Source organism: Alligator mississippiensis, chromosome 10 (assembly GCF_030867095.1).
Source record: "Alligator mississippiensis isolate rAllMis1 chromosome 10, rAllMis1, whole genome shotgun sequence".
NCBI lineage: Eukaryota > Metazoa > Chordata > Crocodylia > Alligatoridae > Alligator > Alligator mississippiensis.
The window spans coordinates 15764737-15786533 of record NC_081833.1 but is presented as its reverse complement, the minus strand read 5'-3'; the positions used below and the strand labels follow the sequence as shown (position 1 = coordinate 15786533).

Genomic DNA, 21797 nt, shown 5'->3' with positions numbered 1-21797 from the left:
CCTACTCGCCATGTATGGGAAACTGAACAAAAATCATTTGTTTTTGATTGAAATAAAAAAAATCATCCCAAGTGGGAATGACCATCACTCACGTGTCACATGGAGCTGGTAGAGTTTTAAATAAGAGCTCAAGACAGCCCCAAAAGGTGAACTGCACGTTTCTTCTCTGTCCCCATTGTGGTCTCAGGCAGGGGAGGCTGAATCCAAGCTCTCCCCTCAGGTGAAAGCATGTACCCTACACATGGTGCCACACAGACCATGAGGAGCACATCCTTCTTTGTGGTAACACAACATACGAGACACAGAATCCAGGCCGACAGACAAAAGCAGCATTGTTAGGGCCAAGTGTACTCCATGAGTATCTTGGGTATCTCCCAGTGGTCCAGTTTTGCTACAGATCGAGAGTTGTGTGTACCCCTGAGTGATTAACAGTAGTCTACGGTTGAAGTCACTCTTCCTACTCGTGTCCAGGAAATGCTGATGAGACCAAAACCAGCAGCTCTGGAGCATGTTTCGTAAATGTCAGCAGTGATATGCCACCTCGGGCTGTTTCTGTGCACGCCTCTGGTATGAGGTTTGCTTTCCTAGTGCAGTATAATGCAGCCAGTTGAGCTGAGCGTGCTGCAGGCTGGGCTAATTGGAGCACTCCTGGGAGGATGTGAATTGTGCAGTTTCCATAATGAGTAAAGAGAAAAGATAGTTTACGTCCCCTAATGTAACAGCGTCAGGACAAGATTAATAGCAGAAGTGCTGCTCCTGTGTCTATCAGGCACTTCATTATTAAAGGGACTGAGTTTCACTAATGATATTTTGCTGGTGATCGGTACTGAGAGAGTCAGTGGGGCAAAGCTCCCTTACTGAGCCTCCCCGAACTTTTTTCATCACCAAAGTCAACCACATGCTGGACATGCAAATACAGACGCAGACAGGTTACAAGGCATAGTACTGTTGCTGTTGCAGCTTCCGAACAACGGTGGAGATGGAATCATGGGAACAAACGGCAGCCCACGGACACTCCTCTCTTCCCTTTCTGTGTTACCCAGTGTCTTCTTGGGGCATTAACAAAAAATCAGTGTGACACTTAAGGTGTGTTTATGGGGCTATGTTAGGGAGTGAAGCATGGCACACACCCAGTCCATCTCTTTAAGGGCAAGGGATGCATTCTGTATTGTAGCCACCATTAGCATGGTACTGGATACACACCAATAAGCTCTCTTTTCAGGCTTGTTCATCAGCTCATGTCCAGTCCTGCACTAAGGGCGGCTCCATTACATCCCTTTTGGGTTTGTTATGCTCAGAATAGGCATACCCTGCTTTGCTGCAGTGATTCCGATATGGTATGGATATGACTTTACTGTATCTATGAATCCTGGATTTTTAAGCAAGTTCTGTTTCTCATAGCTAGAGAGCCAAGGAAAGAATATAAATGGGTTCAGAGTGATGGTACGTTTTCCCAGCAAGTGTTTGTCCATGTAACCAGAACATCACAGACTTGGAAACAAGTCAGCCCTGTTGGCAGTTGTAGTTTATGAATGGAGCAGCAGGGAATACTGCAGTTTGGCTTGAGGAACTGTATTGGGAAAACTTGCCTGTGACAAGTGTCATAAGATCTGACTCTGAAGTAGATATTTTTGACATTGAGTTCAGTGCCATCAGACCTTGCAAACAAAAGCAAGTCTGGGATCAAGCATCAAAATCACAAGAAAGACAATGCAAATCCATGGCAAGGCTCTTTCTCTCCACGTATCTACTTTGGGCACAAGAGGTGATGTTGTTTATGGCCATGAAATGCAAAAAACCCACATTCCCATTGGGCAATGGGGTATACACCTCACTGCTGCTTGTGAAATCAATAAGGGCAACAAGGGCAAGTGGTGAACTGGTTTGCAAGAGTGGTCTTTCACCACTCTTCTCAGTGGTGGCAGATGATAGAACAAGAAGCAATGGTCTCAAGTTGCACCAAGGGAAGTTTAGGTTGGATATCAGGAAAAACTTTCTCACTAGGAGGATGGTGAAGCACTGGAACGGGTTGCCTAGAGAGGTAGTAGAATCTCCATCCTTGCAAGTTTTGAAGGCTCAGCTTGACAAAACCCTGGCTGGAATGATCTAATTGGGGATGGTCCTGCTTTGAGCAGGGGGTTGGACCTAGATGACCTCCTGAGGTTGCTTCCAATCCTAATTTTCTATGATTTGATGATTCTATTTGTGTCCTCCACTTATTCCCAGGTTAAAACTCCATGTACGCACCAAGCCCCACACTGGAATTTCTGGTGTAGAAATCAGTCATCAACCAAAATAAACCCTGATCTGCAACCTTACCAAGGCATAGATCAATGAACCCTTGATCAATGGATGTACTCCTTCCAAACACAGATGTTACAGACTTCCCCGATTCTAAACAGAGGTGTCTCACTGGCACTGCAAGCCAGCATTCTGCTTATCTTACTAAGTGGTATTAAAGCAGTTCCTGCACGTGTCAGTTGAGGTCAGGGTCCCATTTTGCTAGATACTGTATATCTACTAAGGATTTGTCTACACTCAAAAATTCATTTGGATTAAAGGAAGGTGTGAATTTAAAGCTAAGTGGGTGCATCTACATGAGACATTTACTGTGCAGTTGACTAATTAACTGTGCAGTAAACATCTCAGCGTCCAGACGTGCACCCCTACTAGGGCACAGGAAACTAATAAACTCTGCAGCAGGACAGGACTTGTAAATACAAGTCCTATCCAGCTGTGGAGTTTTTTTGTACATAGTAGACACTGACTCAGCTGGCTGGGGCATGAGGATGCTTCAGTGCTGGGGCTGCCTCTCAGCTAGCCCTGTATGGGAGCAACCTCATGCTCCAGCCAGCCCCTTTGCCACACATTGAGCCTGGTCAGAGCAGCCCTGGGCTGGCAGGCTGACATCCGGGGCCCCCTGTCAGCTGGGGCTGCTCTGACCCAGTTCAATGTCCTGTGGTCTGGGTACACATGTAAAGAGCGTGCCCAGGAGCTTCCCAGGAGCAATACTGTGGAGTAATAAACTGCGAAGCAATAAACTCTGCACTTTATTGCTACACCTTAATGGCACGTGTAGACATGCCCAGTGATTATTTTGGAGTAAGTCCATGGGCAGACGCTCTCCAACTCTAAAATGAGCGCTCCACTCCTGTTCAGTATGATCCACTGTCAAGGCACTCATAACTTGGAATAAGAGCATCCAGTCTTTATGGCACAACAAGAAAAGTATGGGAGAAAATACTTACTTCATTCCCCATTGTGCAGATGAAGAACTGAGGCAGAGAGACATTTAGGGCCATACCCTATTCTTCCTATTAGGCAGCTAAGTGTTACTTATATATTTTAACAAACTGTTTCACATTCTTACAGAGGCAGGAGATTGACAGTGCCCTCACTCCCCTGCTTTACCTGTGGCAACTTAAGGTGTTTTTTCTATTCTCAGGCATTGCAGCTGGTAGTTGTGCAAGAGCACTGTTAATACACTTTTAAGAATAGTTTAGACAAACACTTTCCAAGGATGGTTTGGACAGGGATGATCCTGCCTTGAGCAGGGCTGGACTCAAGGGCCTCCTGAGGCCCCCTGCAGCCTACTTTTCAATAATTTGGCACATCTATGTGCAAACCTCTTCCATCTTGCTCGCGTCCCTGAAAAGCCTCTAATACAAAAGGTGGGTGGGTCATCCTTTCCTCACCAATTTTTGTGATATAGTCTGAAGGCCAAGACGAAGGCATTTACAAAAGCAGGTGCATTCGTGGTTTCTCAGAGTTGACCAGGGTGGAATAGGATCACACTTGCTTACATGCTTTATGTGCCACTTAGACACCTATTTGGTGGCAGAGGATCTAGACAGAAGCAGTTTGCTCCAAGTCACACAGGAAGCATGTGCTAGAACTGGGAACTGCACTCAGAACCTCTGAGTCGCAGACCAGGATACGGACTCACCTGAACTGCTGCTGTAAAAGAGCCATAGCAGCTAACACAGTTGGTAAGCCCACATAGGACTCAGAGTCAATGCATCAACAGGGTATTGAGCTACTGAAAAGCCCTAAGGACTGAAAGGTCACAAAATTGCATAGCTCTCTTAAAATCTGTGAGCCAAAACCTCCACCACCCGCTCAGATATTACACAGCCAAAGCTAATCCCAGCAGCATTTTTGCCCGCTTTCTGTCTCGTACTCATCAGGGAGAGAACTTTTGAGAGAAGGCATTCCTGGAAGTGCTAAGGTGGTGTGCCCGCTGGCCCCTGACACGACTGCGCCCCCAGTCATGGGAGCTGCATTCACGTGGAACCCAGTGGCTGAGACTTTTGGCCCTGCCTGGAGGATTCAGGCCTCTACACCTCCTGCACAGCTCTGAAAATCACTACTGCCAGTAATTTGCCTACAAATGTGTCCTGTTAAATAGTGGGCTGCCAGCTGGGGTGAGTTCATTTGCTCCTTTGTGCAGCTCCCCAGGTCATCAGAGAGTGGCTGAAAGCGGAACGTGGTTCTTCTGTAAAAAAAAAAAAAAAAAGAAAAGAAATTAACCATGTCTGATACTCATCTCCTTCAAGCTCAGTTAAAATCATAAAATAGTTCATGATTACCCTTGACTTCTATGAATCAGACTTACTTGCAGGACAGGCCATGCTCCAAGATGCTCTTAAGCAACAAGAGTGACAGATTTATAATGTGAGTGTTTTAGTCATTCGAAATTGGACTAGTTTCTTTGGAGAAAACAAACAGGCTTTGAGCTCTTCTGAAGAACAGTCTGAGCTCCATGACTGGCAGCCAGTTAGCCCCCTGCAGTATGAATTAATGATAAAACTGCTCTCGTTCAGAGGGGAATTTTATTGGGCAGGATGCCGGGTACCAACACAATGAAGTCTCTCGGCACCCCTCCCCTCTAGGGGTCTTCAATTACACTCCATAATGAGCACTGTTTCATTAGTGAGGAAAGCAAAAGTCGGCACTAATTAAAATTAAATTAGGACACACTCCAGTTCTGTCACACAGTGGCACTGAGATGTTAATAAAAAAAAAAAAGGCTGCCTGGAACAAGCACAGACCAAACGGGTCAAGTGATAACAATTAAAATACTAGATGTGATGTCAGTGCCAAATTTTTACACTCCAGATCTGGCCTTGTTGATGGCAAGGAGGTGCAGGGCTCAGCTCCAGAGAGCAAGGAAAGACAGAATAATGGCAGATAGTTCACTCTCATATGGTTACAAGGCTGTCAGAGTGCTGCCCAAGCATGCACATATGAGCATGCATGCACAGGCACCACCATCGATGCATGTGAAAACAAGCCACCCAGCTGAAGCAACACAAGTAGACATACACCTAGTGCCATGACACTACCATGCAGACATAGGCACCGACAGGGAAGCACATACATATACTGCCCTTCTACCTAGAGAAACAGATATGGCACCGTGTACGCACAAACTACTGGCATGTGTGCACAAATTGACATGACTGGATACATACTAAAACAGTGTCTACCAGGAAATAAGACTTCAAGTCCCAGCACTGACAATGATGGCAACTGTGTCTCCTCTCTCAGTAAAATGGAGGTACCGTAATAATATTTAATAACTATGTGATGCTACTAAGCAGGCTCCAAAAACTGGCACACTCCGTCTGGAAGTTTAGGGCTTGGATACTTGTGTTTCTGTGGAAAGGACGAGTTCCAGGCCTTCCCAGAACAGACCTGTCAGCTGATTGCGCAGCTTAGTTATGGCCACTAGCCAGTAGCTCTCACTACCATGATCCAGAGATTTTTTGGGAAGAATTTTCTGGCCCATTTAACAGTGGTGTTTAATTCAGACAGTTCAGGAGACGCATAAAACATGTCTCCTGAACTGTTAAGAACCTTCAAAATGGATAAAATATACAGGACAGCCAACGAAGACAATTGCAACAAACCTGTGTGTGTGTGTGATTACATCAATGCATTCCTGACGATGCTGGTCTGGTGACTGGCCCTGGAATATACAGTGCAAATAAGTTATATTCTAGAAAATAATTTTTTTATGAGATTATCCTTATGCATTAATAGACTTCTAGCAAGTGTACAGAAAAACAGCAAACTTTTTGCCTTTTTGTTTGTGTAAGAATTGCCTGGAAAAACCATGAATACTCGTTAAAGTGGGGTCATAGATCAGGTATGAGACCTGAGTGGAAATCTAAGTAAAATTACCTTTCCCATGAGATCCAGCACATCCTTTATCTGTTAATACTGTCCAAGGCACCTGATGATGGGTGCATTCAGAATGCCCGAGTCCATATGTGTTTGAGGCATGGGGGCAGCAACATCACTAGAAGATCCATCCAGTGTCCCATATGCATCTTAGCCTTTAGGAGGCTGATACAATCAGATCCCTTAAATCTACCTCTTGCCCTAGCTACCTATTGTCCTACTGAGAGATGCTACTCTTTTTGGGTATTTCCTACAAGAGTGACTCCAGGTATGGACAAGCAATCTAAATTAAGTGAGTTAAAAGTGTCAAGAATTTGCCCCAGAACAGCTGATATGTAGTTACTGCTTGTGCACCTGCAGTTACCCCACAGCAAGTGAAAGCTAAACTGGATTGGAGGCAACTTCATTCTAGGGGAAGCTGCTGCAGTTTAGCTTTCATTTCCAGCAGGATAGTTGTGCCCCTCCTGCTAATTCAATAATGTGTCCCTACCCTGCAAGCAGTGGTCTAAATACTGGGGAAACCTCTATCTGTGCAAAACTGGCAAGTATTTAAGGGCAACCACTGGAACGCAGCTGCTTATATTTCCTTAATATGGATTTACAGGATAGATCACAACATCTCTAAATATGTGTTATAATAAAGATCCTTAATGTGTAACTAAATGCTGTGCCATAACAATTCCAAATGGGCTGTTACTTCCTCAGAGGGCTTTAACCTGCATTTGAATAATTTCCTAATGCACGTTTTAACAAAGACCGCAGCTTTAGTAGGTCATTTATTTACAATTAGATAAATACTCTATGTCTTTTGACTTTGAAAACAAAACAGGATAGGAAAATGCATGACTGTTTGGGCTTTCTTTTTGTTTGCTTGTTTACTGCTCCTCTGGTTGTATGCAGCTATAATGGCATACATTTATGTTGTGCTTGCTTTCCACCCCAAGGGCAGAGATATAGATAAAATAAATGTGCATAATGTGACCACTGAAATACAGCCACTTCTAGAGTGGAGCACAGCTGCTGCTGAACAGTAGACAGAAACACCTTAGACAGGAAGTCAAGAAGAAAACCACATCCAGTTAAAATTATAAGAGGAGGAGGGGAATTTAAGATTGACAGCAGAATGCTAAAAATGGAGTGTGGCCAGCCATTCTTGCAAAAAAACCCACAAGTGGCCCCAGTCTCCACTTTTAAGGCCCTGCTGAAAGATGGAATGAGATTTTCCAAAATACCTAAGTAGCTTTGGAGCACAGACAGGGATTTTCTCAGGCATTCATCTATTGAAAATCCCAGCATAGAATCCCAGCATAGAAAGACAGTGCTACTTGTGCTCCGAAGCAAAGCATTCCCCAGAACCAGTCTGAATTATTATTTCAGTATGGATTCCAAAAAATACAGCATTGCCAAAGAAATCACTAAGAGCGCTTACTTCGGCAGCCTGGAGTTCCCCGGAGCCTGAGCATCCAAGTTCAGATCAGGCCTAAATTGGCTTAGCTTTAAGACAAAACAGCAGCCTAGGGAGAGCAAGGGAATCACTGCAGATGGTGTCAGGCTGACAGCTTTGCCCAGGGCTCCACAAGTAATGTTGTTCAGCTCACTTTAAGTCCCTTATAGAGTTAACACAAGGAACAGATCAGCTCCACTGAGACTGTATTGAACCCATCCCTGGCCAAGGAGCACCCTGGCTCGGTCCAGAATTCAATATCCCCAAATGCAAGGAATTGAGGATAAATGAGTCATGTAGTATTGGTTGTGGTGACACCTTCCAAGAAATGAATTTGGAAGGTCTTGGACTTGCTCCGTACCAGGAAACCCACTATGAGAACCAGCACTTGTGCTCTTTATTTACAGTCACAGCTAATGCACCATGGGACAAGTACAATTCAACCAACCTCGCATTTCCAGAGATGATTTCCAGATGCTGCTTTGGGTCAAAGCAGCAGTTAATGGTTAGAAGACGCTGCTAGTGTTACCTGTGGTGTTCGGTACACAATCTACGGACACATAGGAGAGTTCAGTTTACAGGACCAACAATCCACTATTACTTCTAATAAAAGCAGGTGAAGCCTCCAAAAACAAATACCTAATCTCAGTATGATTCCCCCCTCTCATCTGCCTCATCTTTGTGCAGCACAGGTACATACCAAGCAGCGAACGACTACGGAGCAAATATCAGTAACCCTGAAAGGTTTTCCTGGCATGCTTTGTACAGGAAATCGTCCCTTTCTCCTTTTGCTTTACTTACAGGGATTTGCAAGGAGTGTGCTCCTGTGTTTATTCATGCTGGAATTACACAATGATATAGATCTTCTTTGCCCCATTACCTAGCACTGCCCAAGCCCATTCAGCAGCAGAGCTATTCCGTTTGCAGCACAGAGGCATTTTTTTTAAGCCTGCTGCAGTCCCTGCTAACTGATGAATGACGTTGGGAGGGGAGAGCTTTACAAATTCTCCCACTCCCCCACCCTCCCTCTTTGGAGACCTCTTTTATGAAATTTTTATTAGTATGTTCTGCAATGTGCCTGTCTTCAGGAATAACAAACAGCGCAGACAGAATACCAGCCACTCCAGTGGGCCAGGGGGTTAGAGCGGAGGTGAACAATGCTACTTTAAATACTGCAGGATGGTTTACAACCCGGAGGGAGAGGGTGCTGGGATGGGGGGAAGGGAGGGACAGCAGATGGGCACAGTGTCCATTTAAGGTGGTCTGGCACAATTGCTGGCCGGCACTAATGCAGTCTGCCGCAGCAGCTCTCCCAGTTCTCATTGTCTCCCTGGCTTTGCGCTCGTGTCTATCCCTGGGCGCATTGCTTTGGGTTTTGGAGGATTCCCCAGCTAAGCCGTGCCACAGCAATTAGACCTGGGGATTGACAGGAATCTCAGCGATTGTTTTCTTTGGACCAGATGGATCCTGACGTGCCCTGTATTAAGGCTAAAATGGCAAGCAGTGCTGCCCACTTAACCATGTTAAGCCAATCTAACCCCCTCCCCCAAAGCGCTCAGGTTTCTATAGCTCCAGAGCCTCTGGCAGGGTTGGAAGAGCATCTTGCCAGACACCAGGCCTGGCTCCAGGAGCACTGGTCACAGACAAAGCAGGGCTTGTGCTGGGCACTGACGGCAGACTCCAGGATCCAAAGAACCCAGCGCTGGTCCCAAGCTGCAACATGGAAATACCCTTATGGGGCAAGGCTGATCCAGCAGGTGCTCAGCACGTCTCACTCTAACTCCAGCCCAGGGGGCAGGGGATTGCCAGCATTCATCAATACGCCTGGCTCGTGCCCCCCCAAAACAGGCATGTTGCCACAAGTTCTGTGCCCTTCCCACTGGGACCCCAGAGCCTTGCCTAGTGTGGGGCAGCGCGTGTGGGGCTGTGGGGTAGCTTCCCCAGGGATACTTTATTGTGAGGAAAAGGACCTCATTCATGCAGCAGCTGGCATACAGGTGCTGCCTCTGCAGAGCACCAGCTTTGTGGTCAGTCAGCAAGAGCTGCACATGGTTTGTTCAGGAGTTATTTGACAGAACATGAGGATATTTGCAGTCGACAATTCCCCTCCACAACTGACCTATTAAACCCCATTAATCCCCCCACCTCCAATCTGCTCCTCTTCTAAAAAACACATTTTCCTGCACCAATTTTCTCAGTCAGCCCATCCCTCTCATTCTCCCATTAAGATGAAGAGAGTATGGTCTGTTGCCCAGCAAATGAGGCTTATTAACTAAAAGCAAGCTTTTGTTCTTGGCTCTGCTACTAGCTGCCTGCCTGATCCAGGGCAAGTCAGCTTACTGCTCCTTGCCTCAGTTTCCCCGTCTGCAAAATTGTTTCTGGCCTCAGAGGGCGCAGCAAGGCTTCATTTACAGGCATAAATATAAGAAACTGTTTTAAAAAACCCACACGTCTTTTTTACTCCTATCAAAATCAGCCTGGATGTTTTTCTACCAGCTATAGCTTGCTCCATAAGCCAGAAGCTACCTGTGCTGGAGCTTTCAGCTCATTTGTTTTAACGGTGTAGTTGTTATTGCAACACAACAGCAAACTCACATCATAAGGAAGGTGTACTGGTTTCTCAGCTGGACATAGCCTTGAAATGAACAGGTGCAGTAGGGTGGGGTGTAAAGCATCAATGCTTCCTTCCTGGCCTCTGGATGCAATAGACCTAGTCCTTTGGACTAGTATTTTTATCCCCTTAAGTTACAAAGGGTGGCACACAATCAAGAACAGAGCTCCCCTGATGCAACAAGATGAAGTAGAATGGAACGAGAGCGGAGAGTTACTAAACAGCATGTACTCAGCAGGGTAGGGCCCCTTGGTGATGCACATCCAGTGCCCGATAGGATGGGACGCTTGTCCTGGGGTTGTTCTTTCTGCCACAATACAGATAGTGCTCAGTTCTAGTCATAGCAAATGGATCGTAAACTTTGTGAAACAATCCAGCATGTTAGGAAAAAGTATTTAAGATATTCAACAGTGAATAGTGCTGCTGCCTGTTTGTGCTGATGAGCACTAGCTCCTCCCAGGTGCATTTAGCATGTTTCTCTGCAGCGCTAAGGCATCATGCCTGTAACAGCCATAGGGCAGAAACACAACTGACAGAATAGGGTGTATTATCTGTCATAGTGAAGGAGGGAATTGGCTATTCTAGCCTAGTATCTGGCCTGGAAGAGACATCAGGAACTGATGCTTCAGAGGAGGATGAAAAGGTACCCAATGCACTTGTAAGTCCTGTAATACTACATACAGAGGAACTTTCTTCCTGAACCCCAGAAACAGGCAGCTTCTAGCCTGAAGCTTGATGTTGGAAGGCACTAGTTAAAGACACACAATTACAAATAGCCCAGAAACAGAGAGCCCACATTTAACTAGCACTTATTGGGGCAGGATGAACAGAGCACTCATAATATCTAGCCACCAAGTCCATTGCAGGAATCAACTGTTCTGAGAAGAGGCAGTCATAGCTACCCCCATCTGAGAGGGCTTCTCTCCTGGGAAGTACCATGATCAGGACATAAGTAGTTCGGCCTAGAGTCCAGAACCTGATCTAGAGCCAGAAATAAAGAAAGGGTCATGTACAAGGCCCAGAGCCAGTGGTTAAAGTGAGGCTTAAATACCAAGGACCTGGTATTGAACAGACCAGGGCCATGGCACTAGAGTAACAGACAGGAACAAGGCAAGAGCCACAATCATAAAGCCACAAGTCAATCCAGGCTCAGGACAAAGCCAAAGGTCAGAGGCTGAGCAATGAGCACAGAAAAAAGATACAAAGGAAAGGACCAAAGTCCAAAAAACCCCCAAAAGTGCCACACTTGCACCCAGTCCAGAAACTCATTGCTATGCAAAGAGGGGCATAGGACCTGCTGGTTTTAAGGCTTTTTTGGGGGTGAGGTCAGCTTCCTGCCAATGGAGCAGCCAATCATTGGCTGCCAGAAGAATGACTCATCCCCACTTGGAATAGGCATGATTTATCACAGACAGTATCATTGGCCATGATACTTGGGAAGAGCAATGGAGTTAGTAAAGCCATTGAGTTTTCAGTCTTCTTTTTAAGTCTTTCTTGTCTGAACTGGCTACTGGACAGGTAGGTGGGAACTGCTTACTTACCTGAAGTCATTGCCAGGTCTCTAGTGCTTGCCTGCAGTCCCACCACTTAGGAGCTGGAGCTGGCTTGTGAAGCCTGTGGTCCTCAGATGCCTGGAAATAAATGCAAAGGGGATTCTCAGCTTTCAATGAGCATGTTTCTAAGCCATTTCCTTTCTAAATGAGGGTATGTCCCTAATGCAGTAGCTGCATCCTACTGTAGAAAGGCCAGAGTTTGCTTTAAACTACCTTGCTTAGTTAAGTAAGCACAGCCATCTACTTGCATCAGCCTGGCTAATTTATCTCCCTACCCTTGGTGTAAAGTAAGCATATAGTGCCAACCTCATCTAAATACCAGTACTCCACCCCCTTGGTACGCAAGTGCAAGCACTGGGGAAGTCGCACATCTTTGCACACTTGCAGAGTGATTTCATGAAGCTAAAGGTTGGCACCTTATCCAAGGAAAGACCGTGTTAGGGGGTAGCAAACCGAGGGAGGTCACTCTCTGAGCCGGCCTGCTGCTCCCCATCTCACCAGCTTGAGAGTGAGACCAGAGTGCTGCTTTCTGTAAAATCAGCAGGGTTTTCAGTGTTCTGGGTTTTCAGTGGCTCAGAGCTGAACTATTCATAAAACCACAGACCTGCAGAATGGGGCGAGGTCAGAGGGGAGGAGAATCACAGTTGTATTTTAGTGTCTGACGCCTTGGGGGCTCAGTGGAGGAGGAGCTATTGCACTCCTACTTTTTTCTTTCCTAGTACGTTAAAGGGGTTTTGTTTTGCTGACCTGACAAAACACAGTTGCACCTGGCTCTGCCAGGAAATATTGCTTAGACCTTGGGCTGGACTTGCTGTTTGTTTGTCAGATGGTGTTCTTCACCTTTCATGTATGCGCTGAAGCCAGCTATTCAGCAAGAAAAAGAGAAGGATGTTGGAGTCCTTCATGGCTGGGGAAAGCATCCTATTCAATCACCATTGTAGGTCGGGGGATCCTCCCAGCCTGCCTACTGCAGTCTTTAGAAATGCAGCTTTAGGCAGTGAGATTGCCAAGAAAGAACTGGCGACATTTGAAAAAGGCTGCTGTATTTCCTTCTGCAGCTGCTACAGTCAACTCCACTGACTAAAATTGAGAGAGAAAGCCAAAAAATTAATTATCCTCATATTTAAAAATCCTAAAGCATTTGCAGCAGTCACCCTAAAATCCTGAAGCATTAGCCTGGGCAGAAAAATATTCAGGAGCATTATGCCTTAAAATAATATATTATTTTATGAGGGTAGAAATGGAAGATTTATCTGGGCTGAATTTGGACTAATCTTCCTATTTGGAGGTGCCTGTTTTAAAAATATACACACTACTTTGATAGTTTTGAAGCATTGTCACTCACCTATGGCACCTGAAAAATATTTTGTTCTGACAGCATTTTGATTTAGTTTGGGTGTTCTCATAACTTCTGTAGTTTCTCTCTTGCCATATTATTGTACCTGAGACGGTGAGGGACATTTGAGGTAGTCATCGGAGAGTTTAACAGTCCCAAGTAGGTTATAATGGATCGTAGTACAACTGAGATATTCATTGGTGTTACAATTATGCTGCTGTTAATATTACATCTTGGATGTTTTCTTAGTGTTCTCTTAAGACTTTTCCCTATTAAAAAAAAAATAAGTGATCCACTCTCATGTCACTTCTTCAATCATAATCCTTGGTCCCATATACTTCTGCAACATTAAACCTGTAAATGGTTATTCCAGCTCTGGCATCTCAAATCTTCCCCTTTGCACTGCCTAATGGCCAACATGTTTAATACCAGTTTTAAAAAGTGATTCTCACTTGCCACTTTATCACAACTTCAATTTGTGGAATCAGGAGTGTTTCCTGCTTTGCATTCTAGGAATTAGGCAAACTGCAAAAAAGACTGTTTAATCTTCTTGTGGTCTGTCCATTGACTTAGTGGGTTCTGCATCAGGTCTCCACAGCTTTTCTTGTAGCAGTTATATTTTAAATTAAACTGATATGCATTGCATTGCTGTAGGTTTTTTAGGTGTAAGCATGTGAGAGAGTGTTATAGACAATAGTGTCACATAACATTTAGTCATAATTGTAGTACAATTATAATATCATCATGGTGTGTTAAGAGTTTGTCATAACATATGATAGTAGCTAGTAAACAAAGCTATACAGTATAATTGTTATATAATTATAACAGGCCCTGTGTCAAGGACCTACCAGTGTTTCTATTAAAAAAAAATGGATTTCATGGGTTTATAACTCAACCATTAAATTATGCTTGAGGCTGAAACTTAACACGCAGCGTGCTGATGTCAGGGCAGTCCCTGGTGCAATCAGGGGATTGAGTCCCATCATGCTCAAAGGAAAAGTTGACCTATTTCAGTGGAGACTTGGAGGCATTTCTGTTGCTGAACGGGCAGTCTTGCCTACTCAGCCCCAAATGCAGATATTTGCTCTTCTGCATCAGACTTCCAGCCTTTTGTCTACTCAGTCTCTTTCCCTCTGAACCTGGACCATACCCTCCTCGACATTTGTCCCTCAAGTCGTGGGTGAGATTGTCGAGAGCACAGGTGTCAAACATACGGCCTGTGGGCCAGATGCAGCCTGAGAAGCTGCATCATCTAGCCCATGGGGCTCTCGGAGGGGCCAGGAATTCAGGGGTGGGCTGAGCAGGGCCAGAGCTCGCTGCTGAAAAGTCAGCTATGGAGCACACGGCAGTAGCAGGGCGTGAGCAATGGCTGCATTACCTCTGCAGATGCCCCTGCTGTTCACCCCACCGCTGCTGGGTCTGGCCTGGATGGAGGGGTGAGTTTGACACCCCTGCCTAGAGCAAAAAATTCATCTCCTCTTCTACAAAGATGTGGCTTTGCCCCATTGCCCCTCTCTCAATGGCCATCAGTGGCAAGTTGGAGTGTAAAGATCTGGGTTGAATTATTTTTACCAGTGGCCCATTGTGTTTGCTCACACTTGGCTCTTTGCAGATGAGAATGGGCTGTGTCAGACAGGATAGCAGTGAAAGAGGGAAACTCCAAAGGTGGATGAAAGAGGCAGCTTCTGTCAGGGCAGTCAGCTCCCTAGGATGAAGGCCAATGCACTACACTCAAATACAAGCACCACATCCATCTGGAAATTCCCTGCTGCTTGCTTTTAAGAAGGGCTTTCATGTTGGAGCAAGAATGGAGGTATTGTCCAAAGACAGGATGACTTGTGCTGATAGAGGGGATGCCTTGGAGAGCTAAAGAGGAGGCCTCAGAAGCCTGGCTGCAGTGGAACCGAACCAGGGATCTGCGAGCTGGCAGCGGGCAAGCGAGCGCCTCGTCCTTCTGAGGCAGATGTAGTGGGTGCTTTGACAGGTGTTGTCCTGCACATGCCTGGGGAAAACCTTAAACAAAACCCAAACAAGGAAGATCTCCCTGGTAGGAATGTTAATAACATGGCATATTTCAAGGGTTGCAGAAAATGACTGTATTCCTTTAAATATATGGTGCGCATTTTAAAAATAAATATTTCTTCTAAAAATGGACTGCACCTCAAATTCATGTAATAAATAAAAAGTTTTGTATGCACTATAGATGTGCCTTTTATGTGATGTTTCTTCCCCCCTTAAATTGAGATTCAGAAAATCTGGGTATGTCGTAAATTAAATTAAATCAAATCTGGGCATCATGTATGTGAAGGAATTTGGCACGTGTGGTTGAACTCTCCTTTTAAGTGCTCTGTGTGCCATAGCTGAGCCTCCTCTCTGCCTGCACCTCCCCCAGGGTCTGACCATGGTGTGCTGGACATGGTCTTGTGTATAAAATACTCTTTTCTTCTCTCCTGTAAGTCTGGGCCAGAATTTCCAGTGATGGTTGCAGGAGCAAACCTGTAGGAGCACTAGCCTGCTGACTAGTCTGCTGACAACTGTTCCACAGTAACTTCAATCCACAGTATTCCCTGCTTGGCCCATAGTCAAATTGCCCCTATTGTAATCAGATTGCTCCTGCTAGAGCAGTAGTCTGTCAGACATTCCCAGAGCATCTCCCCAAGTCAGAACTGCATCAGTTCTTCCCAGACCACAATGGTCATGGACAGGATGAAGTCATATCACTATTCCCATTCTACAGAGGAAGAAGGGAGCTGCAGGGAGCTGAAGTGCCTGGCCTGACAGCAGGGTGCTCTACTATGGGAGGAGGCCAGGGACCCCAGAACAGTCTCTTAATGTCCTTGTCCCTTATTCTCCCCAGCACCAGAAGGAAGCCACCAGGCGAATGTCCCTGAAAAAATAGCAGGCTTCAACAGGGACCGGTTCAAGGAGAAAAGGCCAGGACCACTGCACACTCTATATATGGAGGAGAGTGGTTCATGTGTATGTACACACCTGTATGGGAGGGTAAGAGTGTGTCCATTCAAACATCAGCCCACATAAGCCAGATCTGTCCCATAGTCTCCATGCTGAGAAAGGTGCTGAGGGTGTGATTTCAGAGCTTGTGCAAAGCCACAGAGCCTCTGACCTCTTTGGATCCCCAGGAGGGTGAATGCTATGATTCAGTTGGTTTTTACAGGGATTACAGAGGTTGCGGAGAGGAAGGGGTTGAAGCCACCTGCCTTCAGAATAACCAAGAAGCGTCTCCATAGTTTTCCTTCCCCTTAGCCTCTTTCCACAGTTCTCATGTGGGAGGGAGCAACCTGGCTTTATAATGGTGCACTTGTCAAATCAGCAATATTTGGCCATGCAATAAATAGTAGGCAAGCATCGATTTTCTGGATCATGATTGCCTACTATTTATTGCATAGCCAAATCAGTCAAATCAGCAATATTTAGCCATGCAACAAATAATCTGCAATAATAAGAGCAAGTGATAGGGGGAGCAGAAGAGCTGCTAGTGGGAAACCCATAATTTAAGCAGCAAACGTCCCTGAGACTTTGCAAGAGCTAGGAAAGGTGTTAAAATGGTGTGAAAGGTATCCCTGGATATTCCTTTGCCATGTGATACAAGGTGCTTACAAGTTTCTTGGTTGTGTGTATCTCAAAAATGCTGCCAAATGAATTGTTTTTATGTTTAATTATGATAGTAAGTGCTACCCAACAATGTAGCCTTTCATTTTATAGGCTCCCAAAGAATATAGCAGGCTAGGTATCAGGATTATTCACTACCCAGTGGGTGTGTCTACACATTCATTAATGTGCCTTAGATACTGCACATTTAGTTTAGTACTTGCTTAATAAAGTACTAACTAAATGTGCAGTAACTAGCGTTACTGCACAGTAGCTCATGCCAGCTCATGGTTATTTTGTGATGCTTAGTGCACATTAGTCTAATAATACTGTGCAGTAGGCTACTAGCACAGTTTTTAACCGCCCCGCTACTGCGCAGTGTTATTGGGCAAATGCGCAGTAAGTGTCTCATGTAGACGCATCCAGTGTGATGGAGCTGCTTCTTGGGTGAAAGGCTAAAGCCAGTTAACCAGCAACGCTCTATAGCAGATTTCAGGAGGGACAGCGAGAGCTGAGATTTTAGATCTCAGTAAACTCGGCTAAAATCTGGAGCAGCTTCACTTTCTGACCATTTACACCAGGGAAACTGAACTCAGAATCTGGCCTTAAGCTTTTCCAATGGCTTGCAGATTCAAGCCATTTCACAAATAGGAATTGGGCCAATAGCCTGCAAAGCTGTTTCTGCACCATTGTGATTGCAGCTTGCATAGATATAGCCAAGGTAGTTTTAAACTGGAGCTCAGGTACCGCTGGCAGGGTAGATACATTTTCACAGAGCTCAGCTGGAGCTAACTGCCCATATGTTTCCCGGGAGTCTGGTGCATTTTGCTGGCTGCACTGAGTTCTGTGCTAGCAATACTGGAGCCAGCTCATTCAAGGCTCGCCTGAGTATGTCGACCTGGGCAGAGACTGCAGCAGACATAACCTAAGACTTCTGCTGTAATGAAAAGTGCTGTGGAATTTTTAATGACAAGAAGTGGCCAGGAACTCAGCTTTAAAATCGCATCCACACATCAGGCAAGGCTCCCGGGTGCTTATCTCGCTGGTACTTTCGTACGCTAATCTAACTAGTTTTACCACAATAAGATTACAATAGGAGCAATTTGATTATGGGCTGAGCGGGGAATATTGCGGATTGAAGTTACTGTGGGATAGTTGCATGAATCCAAGCATGTGCAATTACTCTGAAGTCACTAGAATTGGCAGCAGAATGGGAGTCTTGGGAGGAAAACTAGCATTCTTTTTTCATTGGGAAAACTTCCTTGTACTGAAATCCAGGATTGCTTTATTGCCCAAGGGCTTCTTGGAGAGGAGCTCTAGGTCCCTCCAGATGTCTGGAAGGTAATTCTTATTCACGTTGCCAAGCTGCCTTCTCCCTCCTCCTGCAAATTACTCCCCAAACCCCCCACCCCATTCCGCATGGCTTACGTATGCGAACGTCCACCTGTAGCTTCAGTCATCACTACCCATGTTGATCCGGCTGTATCTTGTAGATTTGTCATGATTTAAATGTTTATCCTGCTGATATGTGCTGTGCATATCAATGGTGCCTTCCTTCATTTAATCAGTGTGTGGGGCGCCCATTGCAAAGCATCTACAAGGTGAATGTAAAAGCAAAGCTGCCCAACCCTAAATCTGAACTTCAAATCATTCTGGTGCAAGGGTAAACAATTATGCAAGTTGTCCCCTAGTAAAAGGGATTGATTCTTTATGGGCAGCAAGAAAGGGACTGAGTGAGGGAAGGGAGTAGCACAGGCCCATCTGGCCCTTGGCAGGTCTGTATGGAGGCCCAAACAATAAACCTCAGAGCTTAGTCAGTGCAGAGGGTCTGTGAAATGAGGAGGAGAAAAAAGGCACCACACACAAATCTACCCCCATTCAAAGGATTTGTGGGCAGTGGTTTGAAGCATGAGTAAAGATGGGCTGAAACCAGAACTTTAGATCCAAGCAGCCACAGGCTTTGCAAGGTCCAGACCTCAAAGCTCAGGTCGGGAACCTGATCCCATCTCCCGGGACACCTCTGTGAATCTGCTAATAGTTGCAAGCAGAGTCTGACTCCCACACCCACTGCTTACCTGTGGGTCTGTTTCCCTTTAGTAATTGCATGTGTCACCTGATAATTCGGCTAAAGGCCCTTGCGAGACATTACATAATGCCCGGGGAGAAACCCTGTCTGCTGAAACTTTGGGTAAATTGTTATGTAAAACTTTCTTTCTTTTCCTTTGTGGTGTATGTTTGGGTGGGGAGTCAAGCCTGATTTCCACTTGGCTGAACCTTAAGAGTCTCAAGTTTACCTTGGATTGCTTCACCACTTTATTAGTCTCTGGAGGCCATGTCAGAATTGGCATCAATGTCACCAGTGAAATGAGTTTGGCAGGCCGCTCTGGAGTCTAGGCAGCAATACCTGGCTTCACTACGAGGTGTGATTCAGCTCTAGTGGTAACACTTGCTTGAGAAAGCCCCCAGGCTCTAATGTGACAATTTAATTCACGTCTCTGGACTGGCTGCCTAGGATAAAATCTCCCTCTGAGACTGATATAGCATTGCAGAGCTTTGTAGATCTGCAGATAATCCCCCAGTTATGTTCCATGGTTTGCAGAGGGTGACTAGGAGACCTTGGATGAGGGAGAGGATATGAGGCTCCCCATGCTTCTCTACTGACACCTTCCTCTGTGACGCCTCTCCTGGGAGAGGTGCTGGGTCATGTGTCTCCTTCTCCTTCATAGTCAAGACCCCAAGACTTTGCCTACACCAGGAAAACGGTGCAGGCTCCAAATTGTGTGGAATACAGTGTAGGGAAAAGTTGGCCCAAATGACAGTGAGGCACCTGAACATCCTGCAACATCTGGGGCAGTTGGGCACCGTACTTCTGTCTGTGCCTTTGAAAACCATTGCCCTGCTGCCAGGGATGAGGGGACAAAATTGCTTCCAAAGCCAGTCTAGTAGCTATGGTTGAGACCTTCTGGACCACAGTGTCTCAGCTGCGCTAACTGCTTTCACCTCCTGTGGAACGGGCAGTAGACAGCTCATCTGTCACTGACAACCATTGCCACCAACAGCTTGTTTTCCAAATGCGGAGGAGGCTGTTTCATTATTGTGGGTCTCGGCACTCTTCCATGTCCCTTAGAGATCCATTTTATGCACCTTGTGGGCATTTGGCACCCAACTAAGCACCCTGTGGCAGTGTACTCCTTCATCCACTTCCAGCCACAGTGTGGGGTAATCAAGGATATATGTGTTCAGCTCAGGCATGAAGGAGAAGCCCAATAGCCTGTGGGTGGGCTGCAAAGCCTGGAGGCCCCAGTTCCAAATTGCCTGAGTCTCCAAGCTCAGCCCTGTTCCCAAATATCCCTGAGGTTCGTTGTCCATATGTGGAGCATTGATCTGAATCCAGCTCCAGTTAAAACCAGCCCATAAATCAGGGTCATTTGAATCCTCATTCAGTTTTGCTCAATTTCTCTTCCCAGCATTTTGGGGGAAAAAACTCTGAATGAGAATTTCTTTTTTTCTTTTTCCTTCTTTCTTCACTGGAAAATTCAAAATGGAAGAAAAAAATCTGCTTCAATTCAAATTATAACACCACATCTGCTGGAACCAAAATGTTTGCTTTTGCTTTCTGAAAAAAATAAAACAAAGTTTCCAGTAGAAAGTATTTTTTTTTTCCCCCACTGAGTTTGGGAATTTCCCAGCAAAACATCATAAAATTTAGTTTAAAATCCCCTCACTTTCTCCTGAAAAATGTTCTTTTTAACACAACCCCACTGTTCAGTGTGGGAATTTTTCAGTCGGAGAATTTCCACTGGCTTTGCCAAATGGTGGATCCGCAAAAGGCTTGCAAAACTTTTGGCTAAACCAGAGACCGAATTTCAGGCTTGCCATGAAACCTGAATCCAGGGAAGGTTTCCTGGCTTCAGTTTTCAGTCTCAACGTTGCACGTGGCTCTGGCAGGAGGGTCTGCCCTCGGACAGGAAATCCATTTGTGCAGAGAAAAACCCTGTGGGCTGCAGCATGGAAAATCCAGACATAGCGCTGCTTCCCTGTCCCTCCTCTTTACCCAGTGGCTGGTCCAAGGCTGCGGTTCTCACCACCTTTAGGAAGGGAGCTGAGAGCATTGTTGTGGACCACCTTAAATGTTTTCCATGCCAGCTGAGCACGGCAAGCTGCTGAAATGGGTCTGCGCTGTGCAGTGCTGCTCTCGCTCTCTCAGCAGTGCCCTCGTGGTGACTCAGTCCTATTCCCCGCTTCTTTTTAACCCGCAGCAGGTCAAGAGTTTAACAAAGTGACTAGGGCTGGGAGCCAAGTCCCCAGAGCTGCAATCTGCAGCCCGCGTGCCAGCATCTGGAAAGCGTTTGTGACCAATAAAAAATGAATGTGCAGACTCCGCCAAAGCAGCAATCATTTGGCATCTCCAGCCCAGAGCTTTACAAGATGATTCTTCTGAGGCTTGGAAAGGCTGCCTCAGTGTTTTCTAATAAAAGCAGCGCTGCGCTGGGCCCAGGGCCCGGTGAATAGTGCTGTGTGTCGGCACATGGGAGATGGCCAGCTGGGGGTGGGAACAGACCTCTGGGCTCCAGCCTCTCGGGACAGCTGGGACCTGGTGGGGCATCACGCAGCAAGGATGCTCTCGCCCCAGCAAGGCACCGGGGTACTTGTGTTGCCACTCTCGGGTTGTGGGCTGGCTTTGTGGCTCCTGTTCTCACTGGAGAGGGGATGTAGCCCAGGAAGAGAGCGGCACCAAAGGGAGCCCTATACACTTATATTGAGGAGATCAGATCTGCCGCAGACCCCCAAGAGCCTCAGACCTCAAGAGCAATGTGCAGCCTTCCCAGGTGGCACAGCTGGCCACAGTGCAACAAGCGGGCTCAGGGCCAGTCCTGCTCAATCCTGCTGCCTGCTCTCACACAGACGACCCCTGTTGCCATGTGGGTTTCTGCTTGCAAGGAACTGAAGTGGGCGCAGGGAGCCCCTTCCAACCTTCCCCGCTTGCAGGCCACAGGGCAGACTCTTTCCATCCCTGAAGGGATGTAAGGACAAAGGGTCAGCAAATGCCCTGTGTGG

At 46.1% G+C, this 21797-nt stretch overlaps 1 long non-coding RNA gene across 1 annotated transcript; it reads right to left on the bottom strand.

Moving 5' to 3' along the window:
* Positions 1–930: 930 nt before the first annotated feature.
* On the bottom strand, positions 931–12335 carry LOC109286087 (uncharacterized). The gene is made up of 4 exons (XR_002094011.2): positions 12211–12335; positions 11783–11872; positions 5913–5971; positions 931–4495 (listed from the first exon to the last, which is right to left on the bottom strand). It is a non-coding gene; the product is annotated as an uncharacterized LOC109286087 (long non-coding RNA).
* Positions 12336–21797: the final 9462 nt, after the last annotated feature.